Source organism: Diadema antillarum, unplaced genomic scaffold (assembly GCF_040938485.1).
Source record: "Diadema antillarum isolate AM-2024a unplaced genomic scaffold, OU_Dant_1.0 seq00000910_RagTag, whole genome shotgun sequence".
Classification (NCBI taxonomy): Eukaryota; Metazoa; Echinodermata; class Echinoidea; order Diadematoida; family Diadematidae; genus Diadema; species Diadema antillarum.
In genome coordinates, this window is record NW_027271766.1 from 1,517,079 (window position 1) to 1,531,972 (window position 14,894).

Genomic DNA, 14,894 nt, shown 5'->3' on the forward strand with positions numbered 1-14,894 from the left:
AGGGGGAGCTCCACTCACCAGTAGCAGTGACTTTCACATCCTACCTTTCAGTCTGAGAAGCCCACATGATAATCACACGTTCTCATCAGCACATGTTCTGCACCACCATGCACCTTGCCAGTTAGGAGCAGGTGCAAATTGATCAGCACTGCAATTGTGATATAGCCCAGTGTCTCCTTTTGAATCATTCTGTGAGCAAGTGGGAGCTTACTCGGGGGAATGACGAAGATTTTTATCCTCTACTTATACAGTGCACTCCCGTTATGACGAAATGCTCGGGACCGGCAGTTTTCTTTCGTAATAACGAAATTTCGTTATAAGCAAACAAATACAATATATAACAAAAACAAGGAAACCACGCATATATCATACTCTGTTGAATACTCATCTCGCACTGTGCAGATATGTGAAACGGAATGGTATACTGTACCTTTTAAATTTCGTTTGGATACTGAGAGCATAAAATTGACGGAAACTGTGCGTGACACACGGAGCGAACACACCGTGATGTGAAGCGTTCGCCCATGCTTGTTACGCTACGAATTTTTGAAAGCGATCCGCTTTTCGTTATAACGGAGCACATTTCTTTTGTTTTTCTTTGTCCGTGGGGCTCGGAAAAGACTTCGTTTTATAACGAAAATTTCGCTATAACCGTGTTTGTTTTAAGCGAATTTTGTACCATAGACATTAATGGCGATAATTTTGGGACCAGATGTTTTACTTCGTTATAACGAAATTTCGTTGTAACGGGAGCGCACTGTATTAATCTCTTTCTTCTGCTGAATTTTTGTCATAATTCACCACTGTTTTGAGAGGAATTGATAAGAAAGACTTAGCACACCAAAGAAATTCTGTCCATGTGCTCATTTGGAGCTGCTTTTAATATCTGAAAGAGATATCTGAAGATTCGGTTGTGTCGATCAATGCAGAAATTGGGTTTACTGTGCAAGTTGATGATATTATTATGGACAGTGGCGGATCCAGGGAGGACTGTGCCGCGCGCACGCCCTCCCCCCTTTATTTTTTGTTGCAGCAAAAGAAATAAAAAGAAAAAATGGGGGAGGGGTGCGTGCGCCCCCCTTTGATTTTGTAAAGGCGCCCGCTCTTTATGGAATTCCTGGATCCGCCCCTGATGGAGATCATTTTACCTCAAATGAATCATTGCAATAATTCATGTATGCAAGAATATATCTGAATATATCTTGCACTTGCTGTTATATTGTTTGGGTTTTTTTTTCTCAAGAAATTGTGTGATTTTATGGATTCATTGACAAAAGTGGAATGTCACAAGAAGAATTATAGACATGTTATCTCTGTTTTTATCTTCAGGCTCTGCTTTGACCTGGTTTTCACCAACTGCATATCTTCTCTCATTTCCTTCTTATTCATGGCCAACACTGAAGGAGTTGTGTGGCACAGGTAGAGATTTTGATAACAAATATCTCCCATCTATCAATGCTATCAAAAAGCTTTTCTTGGAATGTGGATGACACTTTCATTTTCTGGCGTGTCTACACATTTGGCCCTGTACTACACAGTCTTGGATCACTTTTCAAGTCACATTTATGATAGTGCATAAACTCAAGGAAAGATGCACAGTTTACCTGTTTGCATGATGCATTATTTTAGTGGAATTGTAATAAATATCTTCTCTTTTTTTTTTTTTTTTTGCTGTAGTTGGTTAAAAGAATATTGAATATGTGGGCATTGGACCATGAGTGTCGGGGCATCTGCTGGCCAGTAAAGTGGCATTTAAAGAGTACATTGTATGTAGTTGATGATAATTCGACAAACGTTTTATGGTGTAGGATTTCAATGGCTGGGCCACTGTTAGCAACTAATTTTGTGCTGTATTTTTGTTTTTGGGGCATCAGTGTGTTATTTTCATTCAAAGTTAAAAATAATTGCAGACATGTGTGTTGTTGGGTTTTTTTTTCAGACACAAAGTGAGACATCGGCCATAACAATTGTATGGGAAGATAATTTCCTAACTGACAAAAAAAAAGAAAAAGAACCATGCATTTTACTACTCAGCACAAATATTGCAGGAACACAGCACTTACGTATAAACATCAAAAACACACAGACGTGTGAAATCAATTCTTTTTGTGGTATGCACAAATGTTGGCAACAGCTGGATGCAGCTGCTAAGTAATACCATGCCATTGCAGAATTAATCTGGGTAGCCAGAGGCAAGCACTGCCAGATACACATCTGTGTATAGTTACGTCAGTTTGATGTAGCAGTCTGATAAAGTGTCAGCTGCAGTTTTCAGGCTGTGTCAATTGTGTGTCATTTGAGAATAACACAATGCAAAACAAAACTTTGAGGACATAGGCTGTCCTTATGTCATTTCATTGCCACTCTGCTGTATAAACATGCTGTTTGATATGTTAGGCAGTACGCGTATAACCAAGAAATAATTTGCTCGTTAAGTTTTGTGAATAAATCCCATCAGCATTGCTACAGTTCAAAGAGCATTCACCAAGACAAAATCTGCATATTAACCATTGAGCTACAATATTCATTTCCATGAGTATTGATTTATATGAAGCAGCCAGTCAAAAGGCTCATTTCTATTGATATCATTTGCTACTGGGAAGTACAAGACTTATGATATGCATGCTCTAGTGTTATGATATAATGCATGCTCTAGTGTTTTCACTAGCAGCCTTCATTTTGAATCAAATCTTACTTGTGACGCATGAGATAGATGTGCATTTGTGTGTTTGTGTATGTGTGTGTGTGTGTATGTTTGTAAAGTCCAGTAATGAAAATATGGGCATTTTTAATCTATTTAGATTACTGGGTACCTAACAAAAGGAATCATTAATCTTTAGGCATGACACATTTAATGAAGAAAAATATACAACCCCTGCTTCCTGTCTGAGCCCCCCCCCCCCCCATAAGGAGGTAATTGCACTTTTGCAATGATCATGATGTTCTTTCTTCTTCTTTTTTTTTTTGGGGGGGGGGGGGGTTCAGATTACTGTATTTGCCATGTATTCCGGGGGGAGGGGGGGGGGGGTATTTTCATTAATTTTGTGAGTAGGGTATTACTGCCAGATTTAACAATTTGCACAAAATTTGACTCTGATCCTGATGTGAATGTGACGTGTATGCATACATTTCTCCATCCATTGCCATACTTGATGATGACAAATTCAACCACTTACGAAATTGTCAGGAAGTCCCGATCCAAAGCTGGATGAAAGTAGTCATGATATCTTATATGATTCTTCGTCTTCCATGAAAATTTACTTTTTCTTTAAAAAAAAAAAAGTGTTCAAAATTGGAACTGCTGGTCACAAAATATCACAGAAGATGAATCTATTTGCAAGATTGTATAATGTATGAATCTGAAGTACCTCTGATTGTACTGAAACATAATCTCTTATATGGCATGTTTCAATACATTCAAGTTTTTGTAAATTTGTAGTATTACATCATGAAGTATATATTTTACAGAGTCATATACATTTATATTTGCATTCTTTTTATATTCCATGTTGCTAAAGCATCATCAGCATTGTATAGCCAAAGTTCCAGAATTTATACAGCATATTTTCTCTTTATTGCTTTGTGTAACAGTAAAATGGTGGCTTTTCCCTGTCTGTACTGCGAATGTCTGCTCCTCCCAAAAGCTTGTATTTTGATCCACTGGAGGTTTTTGTGGGGTTACTGTGGAAACCGTAGAGCTAACCAGTCGGTGTACATGTCGGTTTTTACTCTTTCCCTTGTGGTTGCCAAATGTATGTTTCTTCAGCTCCAAAGTTTATCTGCTTTTCTTTCAAATTATTGCTACAGTCATCAAGGGGAATGTGTATGGTTCCGTGGGAGTAACAATGGCCAGTGTAAATGTTGGGCTTTTAGTTGATGGGTATGGATCGAAGTGTATTCCATTACGGAACCTTGTCTGAAGGTTAACGGTGTTTTAATTTCATGTGCTACAGGTTTTTTTTTTTTAATTATCTGTATTCATCAGTCAAAACCTTGTGCTTTTTATTATCTTTCGACTTCTCTTATCTGTTTGTAGATTTTGTTGAAATTTTAACCAATTTAAGATACAGATATTGTGCATGAGTTCTGAGTTATATTTTTCGAACAAAATCTGTGTTGGTCCTGCAGATAATGTCTTCCTGTCATATGTTACATCAGAAATGTAAGCTATTGAAATCTTTTTTTTTTCAGCCCACAGCAGGGATATTCAAATGTGGTACTCCTTTTGGTGGGCAAAAAAAGAATCAAGGTGTTATACAGAGTGTGATGTAGAGAGTTTGTTTTAGTTTTTTGTTTAAAAGCAAAACAAAACAAGATGTATGTCAGAACGTTAAAAACTGAAAATGCTTTTTAATCTCTCTGTTATGAGACATCTGTTAAGTGTAAATAATCTTTGATTTAAGATAAGCTTTATGATATGATAGACCAAAGTAATTACAAATGATATACATGTAGGTGGAACAAATTCAGTGTGATTGGATGCAGTCAATATGCCTTTTGAGAATTCATACCGTAGATCAGTGAGTGTAATGTAATCAGAAAGAGGTGTAGAAGAAGGTAAAACATGTCACTTCTCTCCTGATGAATGTGTGAAGGTCAGTTTATTTCTCATCGTATCTTACTTCAATGTTGAACCTTGGGTATCCGAGCTAAAGTTGTGCCAATGAAGGAATAGAGAAGCTGTAAAAGCAAGAAAAATATCTCAGTTTATGTTGATGGAATATGACATGAATAACCATAACAATTAGAGTTGCTCAGATAATCACTGTCAGTATAGATGTCTCTTCAATCAATAAGAACTTTATAAGGAGAAATGGATCTTAAACTTTTAGACTGAAATGTAGTACAATTTATCTTATGATATCTGTTCGATATTTGATATGTTATACAAATGAAATGTTTATATTCATTCTGTACGTGAACTAGGAGGTAAGTTAATGAAGTTTATGAAGCAGTTTCTGAATTCAGTTCAACTGACTTCATGTGAAGACTTTTTACAAATTTCTCTGTTGACAGAGACATTATCAAATTTGATGACTTTACCTGACTCAGAACAATTTTTTTAACCACAGACATGGTCAGATGATTTGGATCAGCCCACAAAAAAGGCAATGTACTGATTTCTATTATAGTGTATCTCATGTGCCAAGCTGTAATGCTGGAATTATCGACAGGCCATTAAACAGAAGAAAGGAAGATACTCAGTCAAAACACACGCACATACACACGCAGACAAGAGTGACATACAAATGCATGGAGCACTTGCAAAAAAAGGACACACACATGCACACACACACACACACACACACACACACTTGTGTATGGTTGTATACACACATTTTGCATTGAAAGACCTATTTCACACAGATTAAGAAATTATTAGTGTATCTTAATTTGTCAGATTTTTACAAAAGGAATTATAGAGAACAGAAGAAGGCAGGATGGTATTTAGTGCCTTTTACATACTAGTACATTAATTATAACAGTCTTCCTCAGTACACTACTGTATAAAAACTGCATCCATTTTGCTGTGACTATGATGCCTCCACTGTAATAGTCCAAACAATTCGGTGTGTTCATAAATGCTACTACTGAAATGTTTATATTTTCCTCAGAAGGAGATTAAATGTAACTATATTTTATTGTGCAAAAAGTATCTGCCTGCTGCCAAGTGAATAAAAAAAAATTGATACAAACCATTACTGCTTAAGTCTTGTTTGTATAAACATGTGTCACTTTCTTTGTGCAGTAGATGATTTTTTTTCCCATATACTTCTTATATGGTATCATACATATGATATCATATAAGATTAATGAGATATATTGTACATTATATATATATATATATATCATTTATTATATATATATATACATTATATATATATACATATATATATATAATATATGTATATATGTATATATATAATATATATACATATATATATGTATATATAGATGTATATATATATATGAAGAGTTTTTTTGCAAAAACCGATAAGTCCATATTTGCCAAATGGAGATATTTGCCATTTAAGGTCAAGAAAAATAAAGAGAATAATAAGAAAATTTTTGCTTCTTTTGACCATAACTTCAAAAATGTACCTTTATATGTAGTGACCAATATATCATTTAAAAGGTATTATTTTGTACTTTATGACAGAGACCATACTTCAAAATCATCAAAAAATGGACTTATCAGTCTTTGCGAACAAACTTCATAATCGATTATTATCATCATCATCATTGTTATTATCATATTATTATTATTGTTATATGTCACATGTGTATAACTGAATAAGAATAATAACTCATATTTTATCCACTGGAATACATTTACAGGCAAATACTGACATAACTTTCCACACGGCAATCTCCTTGTCATGTAAAACGTGTTCGGTGTATATTATAACGTGTATAGCAAACATATTAAGGACTGTCAGAACCCTGCTCAAGCTCCTGATTGGTTGAACGCTTAATAAACGTCGATGGTTGAAAACCACATTTGGAGTATTATAATGATTGCACAAATGTCACTTCAAAAGCTGCATGCCCCTTCTAAAGCGCTTCCTCGTGCAGCTCTGTTCTCATGAAGAGAGTAGCGCCATCTTGAGTTCATAGTGAGTTGTTGAGTTGGTGTCCTCAGACGATGTGTCGGAAAATACATAATTGTGTTTGCCAATAACTCGGTTCGAGATCATATTCTCGAAAAAAAAAAATAATAACGTACCGTATTCTTAGTAGGCCTATGTTGACATTATGGAACATCTGGAAATCATGTCATGCAGAATTCTGGAAGTTGTAGCTCCTACAGGCATTTTGGTGTATGTGTGTTTGGTTTTGTTCTTTGGTTGTTGTTTTTTATGTAACTTGTGGTAGTAGCTTCATAATATGGCGAATGCGCGTCATCATCATGGTGTTGTTCTACTCCATGTTTTTCCATCCATTTTAAAGCCCCTGACTCTTGTCCTGGATCTAGAGTTGAACTTCAGTCAATTGAAATTTACTACACGGGGAAAGATTGGTTCGACGCTTCGTTGTCATGTGAATAGTACAAATCTTTGTAGCGCATCACATTATATGAAATTTTTTTATATGTTTTAAGTTGGTTCAATGTGAACTGTCTGGCTTAATATCGACGTCTTTTCTGAGCTGATTCTGTGGGGGCGTTGTGGCATAGTGGATAAGACTCACGACTCCCGAACGGAGGACCGCGAGATCGAATCCCGCCCAGTGCTTACGTCCTTGGACAATATGTTTTTACCCACAATGTCCCTCTCGACCCAGGTGTATAAATGGGTACCTGGCAACGCTAGGGTAATAATGATAGCAGGGCCCTCTGGTAGAGCAGTGGCAACACTGAAGAGGCTACCCTGGGTAAATAAGATCTTATATTCTCTACGTGCCTTCAGTTACAGTAGGGTCCATGATTTGAATAAAGTACAATAAATCATCTTCATCTACGTTTTTTTTTTGTGTGTGTGTGTGTACGATCTATGTCAAACGTAATGTTTCACCAGAGCAACCATTGTGATTTTGAAATAAAAAGTAGCTTCACTTAATTCCAAGGTTATGTACAACTTAATTATCAAAAACACTTCCTTTTGTCGCACATAACAACAACAAAAAAACCCCACTTAATCTTGAAGTCTGGTTTAAAGTTGTCTTATAAAGGATATGCATTACCGTTCCGTCTGTGACTTCAATATCATTGTAAATAAAAACATAATAAACAGAATGGGAGATGTTTATACAAAATCTAATGGGCCTATAAAATGTTTAAGTTATTTAAGTTTAGTTTTACTTGATTTCATGACGCAGTGACATCTGTAGCAACTATATATACATAATGCAAATTAACATGCGTCACCACCTCAGACACGCCCATATGTCCCAAAATACTTCAAGTCATCGTGTCTCCGGTCGATAATTCAGCAAAGTACAACCCTAAAGTCATAATTGCTGAGGCTGTGACAATACTACATTCATGAAATAGGCAAAGGATATATGAAATTATTGTTGAATTCAATTCTGAAAAAGGGGGATTGATTATATATTGATGATTATTGTTTACAAGGTCAAAGGTATAGGGTTGGGGTCGGGTGGAAATCCAGGAATCTGCTAAATTAATGTTGAAGTTGTTTTTTTTTTTTCAGTTTTTGAAATTAGTTAATGTATGAATATGATTATAAATGTATTATTGTATATTCATTTCACACAATGTTTCTTAGGGTCAACATGTTTGGGTTCACATGCCTATGCGGGCAATAGTGGTTGACATTGATTTTGTGTGCCCTGACCCTCATGTTGTCTCCATTTATTTCATTTTCATTTTGTGTAACATTTACAGTGTATAGTGTATTCATTTGAAATGTTCAATCTGGTTTTTGTTTCATGTTTGTAATGTTAATGATTATTATGTATCCTATATTCTTTACCTGGTCGAATTAATAATGATAATAATAATAATAATAATAATAATAATAATAATAATAATAATGATAATAATAATGATAATAGTGATAATAATAATGATAATAATAATGATAATAATGATAATAATAATAAATGATAATAGTTTGTGTTCAAGTCGAAGAAAGATTCATGAGGTGATCACAGTCATGCCCTCATCTAATCTTGTTTGTTTACATTTATTCTGCTTCTCAAAGTCAAAACAGGGTAGAATTTTATTGTTATCAAGAATTCAACAAAACATAACTAAAACTACAAAGGAGAAAATCAAAAGTACAATCTCATGTAATATTACAGCATAGCTATTATAAAACATTTATGGTTGTATTGATCATTAAAGGTAGTACATTTGATTCAACAACAAACCAGGAGACCATCAGAATCGTGAATTATTTATTGGTTGACCTAACTTTAATGTATATACATGTAAATGAAACAAGTATGTTCATATAATTCAAGAGGACGGGGAGACATGGGAGAGGAGAGTTTAAAATTTTGTAAGTAAAAGCTAAGATTTAAACAGATATGTTATGTGCAAGCTACAAGGTACATGTAATTATTTTTACTGATAAAAAAAGGTTACTTAACTTGAGCCCCTCCATGCAAATTCGGTAGTAGATGCTGAAAAGTACACATTCTGCTTCTTAACTAATATTGCATAATCATACAACCGCGTATGCAAATCTAATATACATAAAAAACTACATGCGCACAAAACATACCTAGTACCTTCTGCCTATGTACCTGACATTTTTCTCCCACTTCATACACACTAAAAACGCCTGTTTAAATCATTTAAGGTCAAGAAAAATAAAGAGAATAATAAGAAAATTTTTGCTTCTTTTGACCATAACTTCAAAAATGTACCTTTATATGTAGTGACCAATATATCATTTAAAAGGTATTATTTTGTACTTTATGACAGAGACCATACTTCAAAATCATCAAAAAATGGACTTATCAGTCTTTGCGAACAAACTTCATAATCGATTATTATCATCATCATCATTGTTATTATCATATTATTATTATTGTTATATGTCACATGTGTATAACTGAATAAGAATAATAACTCATATTTTATCCACTGGAATACATTTACAGGCAAATACTGACATAACTTTCCACACGGCAATCTCCTTGTCATGTAAAACGTGTTCGGTGTATATTATAACGTGTATAGCAAACATATTAAGGACTGTCAGAACCCTGCTCAAGCTCCTGATTGGTTGAATGCTTAATAAACGTCGATGGTTGAAAACCACATTTGGAGTATTATAATGATTGCACAAATGTCACTTCAAAAGCTGCATGCCCCTTCTAAAGCGCTTCCTCGTGCAGCTCTGTTCTCATGAAGAGAGTAGCGCCATCTTGAGTTCATAGTGAGTTGTTGAGTTGGTGTCCTCAGACGATGTGTCGGAAAATACATAATTGTGTTTGCCAATAACTCGGTTCGAGATCATATTCTCGAAAAAAAAAAATAATAACGTACCGTATTCTTAGTAGGCCTATGTTGACATTATGGAACATCTGGAAATCATGTCATGCAGAATTCTGGAAGTTGTAGCTCCTACAGGCATTTTGGTGTATGTGTGTTTGGTTTTGTTCTTTGGTTGTTGTTTTTTATGTAACTTGTGGTAGTAGCTTCATAATATGGCGAATGCGCGTCATCATCATGGTGTTGTTCTACTCCATGTTTTTCCATCCATTTTAAAGCCCCTGACTCTTGTCCTGGATCTAGAGTTGAACTTCAGTCAATTGAAATTTACTACACGGGGAAAGATTGGTTCGACGCTTCGTTGTCATGTGAATAGTACAAATCTTTGTAGCGCATCACATTATATGAAATTTTTTTATATGTTTTAAGTTGGTTCAATGTGAACTGTCTGGCTTAATATCGACGTCTTTTCTGAGCTGATTCTGTGGGGGCGTTGTGGCATAGTGGATAAGACTCACGACTCCCGAACGGAGGACCGCGAGATCGAATCCCGCCCAGTGCTTACGTCCTTGGACAATATGTTTTTACCCACAATGTCCCTCTCGACCCAGGTGTATAAATGGGTACCTGGCAACGCTAGGGTAATAATGATAGCAGGGCCCTCTGGTAGAGCAGTGGCAACACTGAAGAGGCTACCCTGGGTAAATAAGATCTTATATTCTCTACGTGCCTTCAGTTACAGTAGGGTCCATGATTTGAATAAAGTACAATAAATCATCTTCATCTACGTTTTTTTTGTGTGTGTGTGTGTGTACGATCTATGTCAAACGTAATGTTTCACCAGAGCAACCATTGTGATTTTGAAATAAAAAGTAGCTTCACTTAATTCCAAGGTTATGTACAACTTAATTATCAAAAACACTTCCTTTTGTCGCACATAACAACAACAAAAAAACCCCACTTAATCTTGAAGTCTGGTTTAAAGTTGTCTTATAAAGGATATGCATTACCGTTCCGTCTGTGACTTCAATATCATTGTAAATAAAAACATAATAAACAGAATGGGAGATGTTTATACAAAATCTAATGGGCCTATAAAATGTTTAAGTTATTTAAGTTTAGTTTTACTTGATTTCATGACGCAGTGACATCTGTAGCAACTATATATACATAATGCAAATTAACATGCGTCACCACCTCAGACACGCCCATATGTCCCAAAATACTTCAAGTCATCGTGTCTCCGGTCGATAATTCAGCAAAGTACAACCCTAAAGTCATAATTGCTGAGGCTGTGACAATACTACATTCATGAAATAGGCAAAGGATATATGAAATTATTGTTGAATTCAATTCTGAAAAAGGGGGATTGATTATATATTGATGATTATTGTTTACAAGGTCAAAGGTATAGGGTTGGGGTCGGGTGGAAATCCAGGAATCTGCTAAATTAATGTTGAAGTTGTTTTTTTTTTTTCAGTTTTTGAAATTAGTTAATGTATGAATATGATTATAAATGTATTATTGTATATTCATTTCACACAATGTTTCTTAGGGTCAACATGTTTGGGTTCACATGCCTATGCGGGCAATAGTGGTTGACATTGATTTTGTGTGCCCTGACCCTCATGTTGTCTCCATTTATTTCATTTTCATTTTGTGTAACATTTACAGTGTATAGTGTATTCATTTGAAATGTTCAATCTGGTTTTTGTTTCATGTTTGTAATGTTAATGATTATTATGTATCCTATATTCTTTACCTGGTCGAATTAATAATGATAATAATAATAATAATAATAATAATAATAATAATAATAATAATAATAATGATAATAATAATGATAATAGTGATAATAATAATGATAATAATAATGATAATAATGATAATAATAATAAATGATAATAGTTTGTGTTCAAGTCGAAGAAAGATTCATGAGGTGATCACAGTCATGCCCTCATCTAATCTTGTTTGTTTACATTTATTCTGCTTCTCAAAGTCAAAACAGGGTAGAATTTTATTGTTATCAAGAATTCAACAAAACATAACTAAAACTACAAAGGAGAAAATCAAAAGTACAATCTCATGTAATATTACAGCATAGCTATTATAAAACATTTATGGTTGTATTGATCATTAAAGGTAGTACATTTGATTCAACAACAAACCAGGAGACCATCAGAATCGTGAATTATTTATTGGTTGACCTAACTTTAATGTATATACATGTAAATGAAACAAGTATGTTCATATAATTCAAGAGGACGGGGAGACATGGGAGAGGAGAGTTTAAAATTTTGTAAGTAAAAGCTAAGATTTAAACAGATATGTTATGTGCAAGCTACAAGGTACATGTAATTATTTTTACTGATAAAAAAAGGTTACTTAACTTGAGCCCCTCCATGCAAATTCGGTAGTAGATGCTGAAAAGTACACATTCTGCTTCTTAACTAATATTGCATAATCATACAACCGCGTATGCAAATCTAATATACATAAAAAACTACATGCGCACAAAACATACCTAGTACCTTCTGCCTATGTACCTGACATTTTTCTCCCACTTCATACACACTAAAAACGCCTGTTTAAATCTATTTTCCATGTAAAATTTTGTCTTATTGCCAGAAATTCGGTGAATCTGCTTTCGGACGCGTTGCAAATAGTTTACCCCATTTTGATTATCGTGTCATGGTAAAATTCACAACATTCTCACACTCAGAGTGTGCCCTGATTGGTCGTGGCACTTGTCCGCTTGTTTATGTATAGATTGAATATGTTACTGGGCGCTCTATTCTGTAAGAAAAAATAAAAATAGAGCGTCTGGAAATAAACGTTTGCACCAGATGTGAACACAATAATATTGGGATTTTAGTATTGAGAGCGTTAAAATTTTTATATGAGACATTTTATAACGTTTTCAATACCGGGGTGCGACGGCATTTTTTTTTCTTTAAATCTATTTCCCCGAAATGTCCTTGTTTAAAGATGTTACTGTGTTGATATGACCACATAAAAGCTGATTATAGTTATTCTTAGAAGAATGGGCAAAGTATAATGTTTTATGTGCATGATCATAAGTGAAAAATGTGCTGGTGGTAAATGATGTATTTGTTATCTTATGTGGAATTTAAAAAAAAAGGTCCATACTAACGAACCCTTGGAATAACCAACCTTATTTTCGTTTTCAAATTAACGAACCTTAGGAATAATGAACTGTAACCAGTGTTTTTACACCATTCTGTAGGTATAAGAGTAACTATAGCATAGACATTGAAATAGAGCCCATCATAATAGAGACATAATTATATACACTATTATGTTATGCGCTATATTTAAGCTTTGTTGATCATTATCATTATCATTTTCAGTATTATCATTATCATTATTATCATTATCATTACATTAAAATTTAGAGTAAGATACTGCAGTTCTAATGGTATTTTACTGTAAGTGGAGATAACAGGAAATTGCTCTGACCATTTCACGATAATTTACTTTAATTGTACCCAAGATCTGATGAAAATTGACATCATGAACTGCGAAAAATGTTAGGCCTAAATATAAAGTAAATCATTTCACATTTTACAGTAACTTACTTTACTTGTACTGTTGATTTATGAAAATGAACAATGCATGAACTGTGAAATTACTGAAAGTTGTATATAAAGTAAAACATTTTTCATTTTACAGTAATTCACTGTAGGTGTACAGTATATTGGGGTGTTGTTGTTGTGCTGTGGTTGTTGTTGTTGTTGTTGTGTTTTGGTGTTTTTGTTGTTGTTGTTGTTGTTTTTTTGTTGTTTGTTTTTTTTTGGGGGGGGGGTCAATAAGCGTCAAAGCAACGATTCGTTAATACCGTGGTGAACTTCGATCTAACAAGAACATCATGTCTATCCTTGACTATCAGTAAATCATTGGTCCTATTGACCTGAAGTACGGAAGTAATGAGAGAAAAAGAAAAAAAAAGGTAATCTTGAGTATAGTTACTGTGACGTTGCTTGCTTCATTTCCATTATTTCGATCACAAACATTGATCACACTTTATTCTGACAAAGGGTGAAAGAATTGAATTCCTTACTCTTCTCCCTTTGGATGTGCAAATTGGTATCACTCTTCTCTTTCTGGAGGGATGTCTAACTTCATGAGAAGAGTTGAGAGGGAACTCCCCTTATCAAACAATGACAAAGATGAGCCTGACATAGTGATTATACCGGTGTTACGTGTATTACTATAATCTTATCATGATTACTATTATCTAAATCTCTAAATCTATCATATTCTATCATAGACCTTCGATTTGGGATAGACTTTCTGATAATTAAAAAATTAAAATTCTATAATTTTATGAATGTAATAATTTATAAATTTTTAATAACTCAAAACAATAATAGACGATTTTTTTCAAGTGTATGAAGGAAATTACTGTCGCAGGATTGAACGTTTTCTTATTATCTGTGGACCTCCACCCACCTTCCTTTTTTTCTAATCATTGCTTTCTGTCTCATATCATTATGCATACATCCACTATATCGGAATGTTAATTATGTAATGTCGATTATTCTGGACTATACAGGGTCTTTTACAACCAAGTCTTTTGGGCTTCATTTGGTCTCCATACTTTTATATTGCACACCTGTCACTTTTATTGCCCCCCCCCCCCCGCAAAAAAACCCAGACTAGCCCTTTTCTTTTAATAGACTCTGATGTTAGATTTCCCAAATAATAGGAGCAGAAATTGAGAAAGTCACGCAATAATTGAAATAGTACTTTATTTTTTTATTTTTAAGTTAGACTGCATGAAGTAATAAAAAACTTATAGGCCTAATCTTACTTTTTGACAGTAAATTTTTTCAAGTGTTCCAATCAGAGTGCATGTGTATCATACAGATTGTTGAATTTCAATTCTAAAAATGCATAAACTCCTTCGTATGGGAAGGGTTCTTACCACACCGTCACACAGCTATAGATATTAGATAATCAACAA